The sequence below is a fragment of the Molossus molossus genome, unplaced genomic scaffold, assembly GCF_014108415.1.
Source record: "Molossus molossus isolate mMolMol1 unplaced genomic scaffold, mMolMol1.p scaffold_m16_p_14, whole genome shotgun sequence".
Lineage (NCBI taxonomy): Eukaryota > Metazoa > Chordata > Mammalia > Chiroptera > Molossidae > Molossus > Molossus molossus.
Window position 1 is genome coordinate 36,236,496 of NW_023425349.1, and position 12,157 is coordinate 36,248,652.

General features: G+C 42.3%; 2 pseudogenes; both read right to left on the bottom strand.

The window, feature by feature from the left end:
• Positions 1-3,220: 3,220 nt before the first annotated feature.
• On the bottom strand, positions 3,221-4,348 carry LOC118630094 (annotated as a pseudogene).
• Positions 4,349-7,247: 2,899 nt separating this feature from the next.
• Positions 7,248-8,286, bottom strand: LOC118630095 (annotated as a pseudogene).
• Between the last annotated feature and the right edge of the window lie 3,871 nt (positions 8,287-12,157).

A 12,157-nucleotide genomic window follows, 5' to 3' on the forward strand; every position in this document is an offset into this window, starting at 1 on the left:
TGTGACTACCCCCAAAATTAGTGGCTTAAAGTTACAACAATCATGCATTTGCTCAAATATCTGCAGTTAGGGCAAGGCTTAGGAGAAATAGCTCATCTTTGTTCTGTGTGGTGACTGCTGGGATAGCTTGACTCAAACTAGAGGATCTTTCCAAGCTCACATGCTGTCTGTTGGCTGGAGGCTCAGCTGGGATGTTGGCCAAGACCCCATTTCTCCTTCACATGATCTCTTCACGTGGCTGAGTTGGGTTTCTCACAGCATTGCAGCTGAGTTGTGAAGAGGGTCACCTCAAGTGTACAGGCCACAATGTGTAAGCACCTTTTAAGGCTCTGCTCACATCATACTTGTTAATGTCCCATTTGCCAAAGCCAGTCAGTCTGTTGGCGAAGTCCAGAGTCAGTGTGAGAGGGGACTGTGCAAGGGTGAGAATTCTGAGGTTAGAGTCAATAGGGTTTAGTAAAGTAATAGATTACCACAGAGAGAAAGGCTAAAATTTCTAAAATGTTTTTCTTTTTTCCCCCTCCTTAATTGCATATTCCATATTCCCTATCTCTAAGACATCAGGAGAAGTCACAGAGATCGGCAGTCAGGTTTTTTCTGTGTCAAAAGCCCTTTGGAGAGTGGTTAAAAACTTCTATTACATGCCATCTAATTTAGAGTATTATTCTATGTAAGTAGATGCTTTCCTCTGGTTAAAAGTATGTGAAGAAAGAAAGAGTAAATTTAATTAACTGTGTTATTTTGACATACAGAGCTGGAGCTTTGCTAGTGAAGTGTGACAAGGTAGGAGGGCCCCAGGTTATCTGAATAGTATAAAAGCACAGACATACTTTTTGGGGGGGACAAGAATAGGCAAACCATAGTCAGGAAAATGCCACTGGGCATCCAGTCTGAAGTATAATGAGAAAGACATGTGGGAGACAAAACAGCTAGGTCAGTATCTGAAAGATTGGCAGGAAGGGTACTGACATGTTCAGGAAAGTAGACTAGCTCAAAGGTAAGTCTGTGAAAAGTGAATGTATGTGGGAGTTGTGCTCACCAGACTGAAAATTCCTTAAAGGGAGGGGCTGTGTCTGGTTTCTTGACTTCAACACCTAGCTCATTGTCTAATACAGAGGAGGCACTTTAAGTGGTTGTTGAATAGATATAGACATCAAGGTCTGAAGAAAATGCAGAGTTGTAAACCATTCTCTTTAAGATCCTGGTGCCATAAAATAATTAGAATGATCCTTTTGAAAAGATGTCACTTTGGGATGGTTGGAGGTGGCAGGGCTCAAAAAAAAAGTCACTCCTGCCCTGGCAGGTTTGGCTCAGCGGTTGGAGCATCGGCCTGCGGTCCTGAGAGACCCTGGTTCGGTTCCCGCTAAGGGTGCGTGCCTCGGTTGCAGTTTGTCCCCGGCTCTGGTCGGTCGTGTGGGTGGCAGCCACTCAATGTGTCCCTTTCACATCGATGTTTCTCTCTCTCTCTCTCTCTCTCTCTCTCTCTCTCTCTCTCTCTGTTCCTCTCTCTCCCTCCCCACTCTATCTGAACAAAAAATGGAGAAGTGTCCTCAGGTGAGGATAAAAAAAAAAAGTCACTCCTTTGATGGTGTCACATCTCACCTAGACACGACTTCTTTCTTTCTTTAGGTCTGTGCTCAAAAGAGGCCTTCCACGGTTCCATTTCCCGCTGGCAGGGTGCTGGGCTCCAGAGAGTTATTGCTGCAGTGGTGGCGATGGGAAAGTCAGATTTTCTTGCCCCTGAGGCCATCACCAACAGGAGCAAATCCAAGAGTCTTCAGAAACTGCGCTGGTATTGCCAGATGCTGCATTCAAAATGATCAGAGGGCCCCGGGCTGGTTTGGCTCAGCTTTTAGAGCGTCGGCCTGCAGTCCGGATAGGGGCACGTGCCTTGGTTGCAGTTTGTCCCCGGCCCTGATTGGGTCGTGTGGGTGGCAACCACTCGATGTGTCCCTTTCACGTCGATGTTTTTCTCTCTCCCCCTCCCACTCTATATGAACAAAATATCAAAAAATGTCCTCTGGTGAGGATTAAAAAAAAAAAAAAGAATAAAAAAAAAGAAACCAAAATGATCGAAGGCGCAAAGAAAAGCATCAGCAGGCAAGATGTATTCAGGATGAATGGAGGGCTACAGTTCGCTCAGGCATGTAGCATTGATCTCAGGCTCACCATGGCTTTTATTTTATTTTATTTTATTTTATTTATTTATTTATTTATTTATTTATTTATTTATTTATTTATTTATTTAATCCTGGTTAAGGGAAGAGGCAAGCACCAATTAGGATCCAGCTTGTTAAATCAAGTGCTTTAATCAAGAAAAAGTTGGTTTTGGCAAGTTCACATCATGATGACCTGTGTGCTGAGGTCCAGGTCAGGTTGTCTGTCTTTCCTGGGATCGTGAAGGACTGCATTCTCCCTCCTGGGAGGGACCACTATCTGGGCTGGTAGGGTCTATGGTGATAACTGCTTTCTTCCTTTAGCACCATCCCCAACAGATGGGATGGGAGTCACCCTTTATTTCCTGGTGAGTGAGATGTTTCCCCCCCACTCAGAGAGGAAGTGACATAGCTTATGCAGCAAAGAAAAAGAAAAGAAAAGAAAAAAAGTGATGAGGGCATTTGTGTGTTGTGGAAGACCTTTTTTTCACAATAATATTCTTTCTTCTTTTGGTGGTATGTGCCCCTAGCAGGAACCAAACCCGGGACTCTCTGGTCCACAGGCCAATGCTCAACCACTGAGCCAAACTGGCCAGGGCACAATAATATTCTTTTAATGAAAATTTTAAAAATCAAGGAATTATAAAGAAAAAAAAAAAAGAACAAATTTACATAGTTCGATACTTTATGAAACATAATTAGATAAATTTAGCCAAACAACTGTACAGTAATATTTAAATAAATTCATTTGTTTTATACAAAAGAAACACCCTAACACAGTAGTTTCATAATGCCTTGATGAATACCAATTTAATGCTTTAGGATTTTTAAAAATTTTTATTCCTCACCCAAGGATATTTTTCTATTTATTGTTAGAGTGGAAGGGAGGGAGAGAGAGAGAGAAACATCGGTGTAATAGAACCACACCAACTGGTTGCCTCCTGCAGGACCCAACCAGGGCAGGGGATGAATTGCAACCGAGGTATGTGCCCTGACCAGAATTGAACCCGAGACTCATTGGTCTGCAGGCTGACGCTCTAACTGCTGAGCCAAACTGGCCAGGGCTATGCTTTAGGATTTAAGTATGTTAACAAATTTTCAAACTCGAGCAAGTTAGAGATGTCTTTATACTGAATTCTTTCAGCTCTGTGTCCTTTTAAAGGGCCAGTTTCAATGGCTATAGTAGCTGAAAAGGTCTTCTCATTGATGGATTCTAAGGTACCTTCATTTCCTTTGTAGCCTCTGTTTAAAACGAAAATTCTTTTTCCTGGTGCTGGAATTACTGTTTCTAAATGAGTCTGGTCAAGTTTCAGCTTGTCTCCAGAGTCAATCATCTTTACAACAGCTGTATATTTGTCAATTACTTCCTTAACAATGCCCTTTTTCTTAAGAATTTTTCTCCGAGTTTTTTGGTTATAATTTTCACAATAATTTCAGGCTACAGCCAGTAGTCTGTTCAGGCAGCTCTTTTCTTTCCCTCTTCAATCTCCATGATTTCATCAAGTGCAGGTTCCTTTTTCTTCTTTTCTTTTGGTTGAGCTGAACTCTGGGAATGTGCTTTCTGTTTCACTGATGCTGTGGTCTCTATCACCTTCAATGCACTTAGTCCCAAAGAACTTGACTTGGAAGATGTTGCTGCTGAACTACATGCTCCTTTATTTAAATTAAATGTCACTTTCTCTGCATCATTTTCTCTGCTTAATTCTGTAAAAACAGGGGCACCCTGTTCTTTCCCTTCCAGACCTCTTCTGACTTGTTCTTCAATAAATTTAGCAGTTTTTTCTTCATCATCATGGTCCTGCTTCTTCTTTTTCTCTAGTTCCACTTGCCAGCGGATAGTATCTGGGTTCCTGCTATATACTGAATATAAGTCTTTTGGTGTCTCATCCACTTTGCACAAGACTTCTCTGCCCAGCCACTTGATCAAATCAGTCAGTCTCTCCCACTGAATGGCATTCACATGAATGTGCTCTCTCTCGGTAACTGATAAACTCGTTATAAACAATGTTGTTGTGAACTCTCTTAATACCAAAGCGTCTCCTGAGAAGTTCTAGAAAGTCATTTCAGAGTTCCTCAAAAAATAATCCATGAACTGCTGAGGATTTTCTAAAGCCAGCAATAGTTGTCTCTGATAAATTCGGACATACAATAACACTTAAAGCCTTTCTCATCCGGCACTGCTTCTAGCACATCTGGCTGATCTGGCTGATGGATACTTAAGAACTGAAGGACAGCCAAGGACGAGTTTCCTGTGTGATCTTGCAAGTGAGACATGCAGATTAAGGAACTGCAAGCAGTTCCTGAAACAAATTCTTGAAACTGTCTCAAAGGTTCATGAAGCCCATGGTGTTTCCACTATAGAGTAAACAAACCTTAAAGATTAGATAATAGCATCGAAACTAGTCACTACTTGATTAGCATTATTTATGACCATATAGTTAAAGGTTAGATATTAACATAAAATAATCTCTGTTTACTATACATTGTTTATGCTAATTACTCACATACTCTTCAGATGTAATTGTTAAACATTGTAATAAAAGCCATGGTGAGCCTGAGATCAATGCTACATGCCTGAGCGAGCTGTAGCCCTCCGTTCATCTTGAACACATCTTGCCTGCTGATACTTTTCTTCATGTCTTCCGTCATTTTGAATACAACATCTGGTGCCCAACATGTGGCTCGAAAGTAAGCATTGGGAACAGGTAAGACCAAAAGGGTTTTTGGTTGCGCGGCAGTACGCAAAACTTTCAGGATATTTTGAACAAAGTCATGGGGAATTTCCCATCATCAATGGATGAATATGTGACAGTACTTAGGTCTATATTAAAAAGTACTGGATTAGCCCTGGCCGGTTTGGCTCAGCGGTAAGAGCATCGGCCTGCGGTCCAGAGAGACCTGGGTTCGGTTCCCGCTAAGGGCGCGTACCTCGGTACCTCGGTTGCAGTTTGTCCCCAGCCCTGGTTGGTCGTGCGGGAGGCAGCCACTCGATGTGTCCCGTTCACATCAATGTTTCTCTCTCTCTCTTCCTCTCTCTCCCTTCCGCTCTGTCTGAATAAAAAATGGAAAAATGTCCTAGGGTGAGGATTAAAAAAAAAAAAAAGTACTGGATTGTCAGTTAAGGAGCAGGTTCTCCATTCTCTCTTAACCTTAATAATGAAACACTGTTATTGGTTTTCACCAGATAAAAGAAGTCAATTAAACCTGAAGGTTTGGAAACAAGTAGGAAAAGCTTTAAAAAGGGCTCATCAAAATGGGGAGCTAATTAGTGCTGAACTCTGGTCTGCTTTTAACTCAGCCGCTTTAGCTTTACAGCCTTTTCAGTCAGATTCAGAAAAAATGTCTGATAAAGAAATCAAGGAACCTTCTCGTATCTATGACACTCCGGAAGGCATTCCCAAGGTGGTAAGTAAAGACACAGTTCAAAAGGAGTCTGGTAGTGACTCTGATTCCTTTAGCCCAGCTAGTGAGGAGGACGAATGTCCCAAACCACTATATCTAGATCTGGGCAAATATAGAAAAGAGAAGAAAAGGGATGGGAAGGAGGTTGAGCGGTCTACTTTGCTCTCTCGATTCCCTCACCTTGACATACAAGACACAAAAGGGGCTGAGATGGCTTATCCAGTAATTAACCAGCCTACTGCCCCTCCAGAAGAGCCTCAATATGCTATTGCTAATAGAGGAAAAGGACATATGTTTCAATTCCCATACTCATCTGAAGTTGGGAAAATACTTTTAGAGGAATATGATAGTGCGATGCAACCTAGTGTTCATATTGGGGATGATTCTTATAATTTATTTCCAGTAATCAGATGGCAAATGCCTGCTAATGCTCAATACCCACAGGGTTATATTCAAGGTAATTATAATGCAGTTGAGTTTCAATATCTTAAACTACTTAAGTATGCTACTAGTACATACAGTCCAAATTCTCTATATGTTCAAGGAATTGTGGGAGCCTGTGCAAATAATAATGATTCAGATCCCACTATAAACACCACAAGAAGAGGCCATGGATTCAAAGCATTGAGCTTCTGTCTGTCACACTAACCATCGAGATGATACGCTTGATTCATTCTATTTTTAGCAATTGTGGTCATTTGAGAGGCGCTTTCTTAACACTTCATTATTTCCTGCCAAATGCTGGTATGTGTCAAGACACGCATCAATGGTGGGAACTTATCTTGTTTTCATTTTTAAAATTTGTATTGAATTTATTGGGGTGACATTGATCAATAAAATTACATAGGTTTCAACTTTCTTGTTTTTAAATATTTAAAAACATAAGGATTTTCAAACTATAAGCCAGCCCTCATAGATCCCCTCCTGGGGACCAGGGCATAAATACAACTACCAAATATTCCCTAGAAAAATGAGTGATCCTCATGAAATCAGCATCTTCCCAACATCCTGCTAGGTAACCACAGCAGTGAAGATCCACCAGAAAAGACACAAAAGACAGAAATAGAGCTTGAAACACTGACCATGATTTCCTAATGATCCCTCTCCCAGTCTCCTCCTTACTGCCCCAAGAAGAGCAATGCCTTGCTCTGCTCTTCCCTCTGGATCCCAACACAACAACTCTGACTTGCAGGTCAAAGAGTCAGCCTCTAAGAGTTCAGTGTAACTGCAATAACTATTTATTTGGGAGCGCTTGCCAGTAACTGCAAACAGCCATAGGGCTGACAGGGAAACAGCCCATCTCCTTGGTCTGTATCCACAAGGAGTCTGCCTTTCCAGAGGGTTACCTGGAAATGCTATCTGGGAAGCTGAACAAGAACTCTGTAATACATAACTTGGGGATTAAGTCCACACAGAAAGGTAAAATCTGGCCAAGATCTCCATAGTGTCGCCACCCTCAGATGACAAACTTCAGGAAGAAAGAGCATGAAACACTGGAACTTGAGGGTGGTGGTCCTCATTTGAAGGGAGGGCATCCTGCTGTCCCTGGGGGCCTGGAACCCCAGGGTCCTCTGATGGTGGTGCACCGTCCCCTTAGCTGGGCTTACATTCACTGCTTGTCAGGAGTTTCTGGTACGGCTGGGGATGGGTGGGAGGAGTTGCAGAATGGCCCACCCTATCCTCTAGGCTTTACTTGTCATAGCAGTTCTAACTGTATGAGTTTGGGTAGCTCTGCCAGCTGTACTGGAAGTGGTCTGTTAAGACATTGTGGCCATATTTATAGTTCTCGTACTAGGGGAAGAGGACACTGTTGTGGGGCTTCTTCAGAGGGCTCCGATGGTGCTCCTTACTGCTCAGGTCCCCTGTCATGATGTGGAGGAGGAGTTCTCATGCTTGCTGATTTGGATCGTACTTGGTCTTATTGTACAGGAAGACTCCCTCCAACCTTCCCCAGGACGGCTATCATCATGCCCAGAACGTTGGTGCTGGTGACTGGGTTCCACAGCACGATCAGGGACACTGTGATGACCATGATTTTCTTGGTGGTGTTGACAACTGAGTAGCTCAGAGGGCTGATGAGGTTGAGGATGCTGAAGGTGATGACATTCTGGGTAAAGTTACAAAAGCCAGAGATATCCAGAAGCAGGAGCATCCAGGGCCACTGTTGACACACAGGTCAGGTCACTGCTGACTGGGAAAGCTGAGAGGTCCACCAGGACCTATGTGGGGATCATAAGGAAGACAATGTGGCAGTCCAAGATGTTTAGCAGCCAGAGATGGTGGATCTGCGAGTCTCTCAATACCTTTGTGTTTTGCTACTTTTTCATGATGATCCAGGTTAGGAAGACCACACAGATAGGCATGGTTGCCTTGACAGTTGTGTGTGTAGGACACTGGCATCTTCCAGATGCTGATGTGAGCTGATAGGGACATGAAGGGACATAGCACAGGTAGAAGTGTGGCAACAGCAGGCCGGGCAATGGGTGCAGGCAGTGCCTGGAGCCCTAGATGGGTGGTGTAGGGGCACAGGCCAAGCATGCAGCAGCAGTGGGAGCCCTGTGCACAGTACCAGGATGTGGTCCAGTGACAGGGTCATAGGGAATGGGAAGGTGCTCAGGATCACCTTGTTGACTACATTGCTGCCAGCGCGCTCAGCACTGCAGGCACAGCACCAACATCCTGGGCATGATGACCACCCCCATGCCCTCACATGCCTTACTGCTGCCATCTTGCCCCAATGGCCACCCCTTCCCATCCTATTTTCTTAATAGAACTTATCCCCACATAACCTGTATATTTCTTTGTTTATGGTTTGCCTCTCCACACTAGATTGTAAGTGCCTTGAAAGCATGAACTGTGTTTTGTTTACTGTGGTAGTCCCTGCACCTAAAACAATGCCTGGCATGTAGAAAGTGCTCAAAAACACTTGTTGATTGAATGAATAAATGAACCAACTAATTGAGAGCTAGAGCTTCTCTGAATTTATCTGGCTAGAGGCCAAGACACTGGAGGATGTGGCATGCAGATATCCACATGGACTCCTATAGCCATGTCCCTCCTACTAGATAATAAGAAGAGCTGATAATGCCAAGAACCCAGGCTCTCCTGTTCTGGGAGTTACTGTTAACTATCTGTAATTGTGAGGTTGAAGGCCTGGATACCACAGAACTCATATGGTTTGGAAATGGTACAAAGGGCAGTCCCATCAATCTTTAAGTTAACTAGAGTAGTTTTCTAGCTTCCAACCCACGAATCTTAACTGAGTAGGTTCAAGAAATTGAAAGAAAGCTCCTGTGTTTGGGTATGTGAATAGACAAGGAGAGAGTGGTAGATAGTATCAGATAGACAAGATCTTCTCTAAAAGTAAGACTAAACAATGAGTTTAGTCTTAATTGGATGAGCAGTGGAAATCTGTGAAAGAATTTAAGTAGGGGAATGACATGGTCAGATTTGTGTTTTGAAATATTTCCTTTAGCTGAAGTGTGAATGGACTGAAGGGGGCAAGAGTGAATTACAGAAAAAATAAAGAAAAGCATTCCAGAGGAAGTAGCGTGAACATCAAAGAATGCAACAGACTATTGCAGTTGGGCCAGGGCTTAGTTCATTTATTTCTCTAAAGTATTGGGGAGGAGGGGTTTGAAGGATAAATTCAGTATTGCTGGTACAAGGCTGGGAATGAAGAGATGGTGGAAGGTAGGGCAGGATAAGTTAGAAGGGCTTCCTGTGACTTTCTTTTTAATATTTAGAAAACTTTTCAAGAGAGACCACTACAACATCCGTGATTTACACAAAAAAGAAGTACTGAATTGAAATACAAGGTCTAACTTGAACCATCAATGGTATAAATGTCACTACTTGGGGTTACAGTGACTATCTCTTAAACTCTTAAAAATTTAGAATTTTGAGAGAGTTAAACTATGAAGTCAATACATAGTGTGATAAGTCAACCAGGCCTAAAAGCAGAAGTTGAAAATAAAGTGTAAATTATAGGTGGAATATTTTAAATTGTAGGGTATAGTTAAAGGATACATTAGCATGTTTACACTATAATGTATAGAAGAGAACTTCTCTACTGGTGTGCCAATCATAGGTGTGACTACAAAAAAATTTGAAAAGATTATCATTAGCATTTTAAAATTAGAAATTATAGCCCAGGCGGGGTGGTTCTATTGGTTGAGCATCGTCCTCTGCACCAAAATGTTTCGGATTAGATTCCCAGTCAGGGCACATGCATGGATTGTGGTTTTGATCCCTGGTCGGGTCACCTGCTGGGTGTGTGTGTGTGTGTGTGTGTGTGTGTGTGTTGGGGCAGCCAATCCATGTTTCTATCTCACATCCATGTTTCTCTTCCCCCCTTCCCTCGCCCTCTCTCTCTCTCCCTTCCTCCCTCTAAGCATGTCTCAGTGAGGATTTAAAAAAAGGAAGAAGAAATTTTATATCTATTTTATCATGAAACCTAATATCAAAAAGGTAATATTCACAGAAACATGCTCAAGTTTCTCATGAAAATTTTAAACATTTTATTTGAATATTTAGCCAAAATAAACATTATTTTTCCAAGTCCTTTATTTTAAATTTATCATATAATTACAAAGAAAATGTAATTACTTTTTTCAACCAAGTTCCTCATAGACATTAAGTTTATACTCTAATGTGCTCTGCAAATATAATTTATTTCTTTGTGTCATGACTTATCTAAAAAGAGAAATAAAATGGTATCATTAGAAAATACTCAGGAGGAGTGTTTAGGTTGGATTTCCGCAGAAGCAGACACTGAGGCAAGGATTTGAGTGCAAGTCATTTGTTTAGGAGATGATCCCAGCCAGTCGGGAGTGGAGAAGTGAGGCAGGGATGGGAAGGAAGCCAGTATGCAGGTTACCACTCTGGGCAACTGGGGCTGTTTCACTGGAGAGCCTCTGGGAGACAGTGTAGTACATGCTTCAAAGTTGTTTCACCCCTGGGGTGAGAAAAAAAGTTTACCCATCTACTACTTCTTTTTTTTAAAATCCTCATCTGAGCATATTTTTCCATTTTTGTTCAGATAGATTTGGAGGGAGGGAGGGAGGAAGGGAGGGAGGGAAGGAGGGAGAGAGAGAGAGATATATCGACGTGAGAGGTACACATCGAGTGGTTGCCTCCTACACGACCCCAATCAGGGCTGGGGACAATCGCAACCGAGGTACACTTGCCCTTGACCCGAATAGAACCTGCAACTCATTGGTCCGTAGGTCCACGCTCTAACCACTGAGCAACCAGCCAGGGCTCATCTACTTCTTTCTATCATTTCACTACTGTTCCATGGGGGCATAAAGCCCATTATTCTGGCTTGTATGCAGTCATGAAAGGCTCTTGGGATCGGAGGAAACCTCCAGTCAGAGTAGCAGGTGCTCACAGTGGGAAGTTTTTAGATCTATGAAACATGCAACTAAATTTATAGCTCATTAGGTTTTGGTCTTATCCCCACCAAGTGACTTTTGTAATTTGGCATCTGACCTAGATCTGCCTACAGAGAAGAATATGTCTTGTATGGTCTAGTTGATGCTGCCTCTAAAATATCCCCTGAATTAGCCCACCTCTTGTCCAGGCTGCCAACCTCCTTTGCACTACTCCAGTAAACTCCTAGCTGCTTTTAACCTATTCTTGCCCTCCCCCCAATCCATTCTTTCTCACAGAGCCACAGTTATCTTCATAAAATGAACATTGAGTAATGCTATTCCTTGGCTAACTCTTCAGGGGCTTTTCATCGACTACAGCATGAACCCACATGCATCTTCAGCTCCACTAGACCAACTAAAAGAATATGCTAAAGGCTCTGGCATAAAGTTTTTGTACATGTTCTCTCTTCAGGCTAGATTATAGACCCAGAATATCCTTCCACTAAGTCTTCACTTTGTTTCCTTTTCATCTTTCTGTATTTAATTTATTTTCCTTTCCGCAGATGGGTCTTTCCCAACACCCCTTTCAGTTCCCTTCCATGATACTCCCCATCCAACAAAACTAAAAACAAAATGAAGTTTCCTAGTTGTACTGTTTCTCAGAACTCTATACTTTTGCTTCAGAGCAAATCTGTGAACCAGACCACTGCAGCCTCCCCAGACTGGCACTCTGGTTCCAGTTTCCTTTTCCTTCTACTAGAAGTCTCAAAGCCTCAAAGAAAAGAAGGGCCTTAAGGGTGCCAGACAGGTTATATAAATGATTAGTTGGAGACAGTAGCAAACTAGAGAGTACATATCAACCACTCACAAGTCCAGCTATTTGTTACCAGAATTTGATGGATTTATACATTATTTTCCCCTAAGAGACCAAGAATCCTAATTTTCACACAAAGTATTCTAATTTTTAACTCTTGGAATAAAATAAATAAATAAACCCCCTGAGCAGAAGAGCCAAAACTATCTTGAAAAAGAGCAAAGTGAGACGAGGTCTCACGCTTCGTGATTTCAAAAGTTATGAAGCTACAGTAATCCAAACAGGGTGGTTCTGGCATAAAGACAGACACACTGAGCTATGTAATAGAAGAGAGAGCCCAGAAATAAACCCTTACATATAGTCAGATGATTTTCAACAAGGATTCTGAGAGGAAAACAAAAAAAACAAAA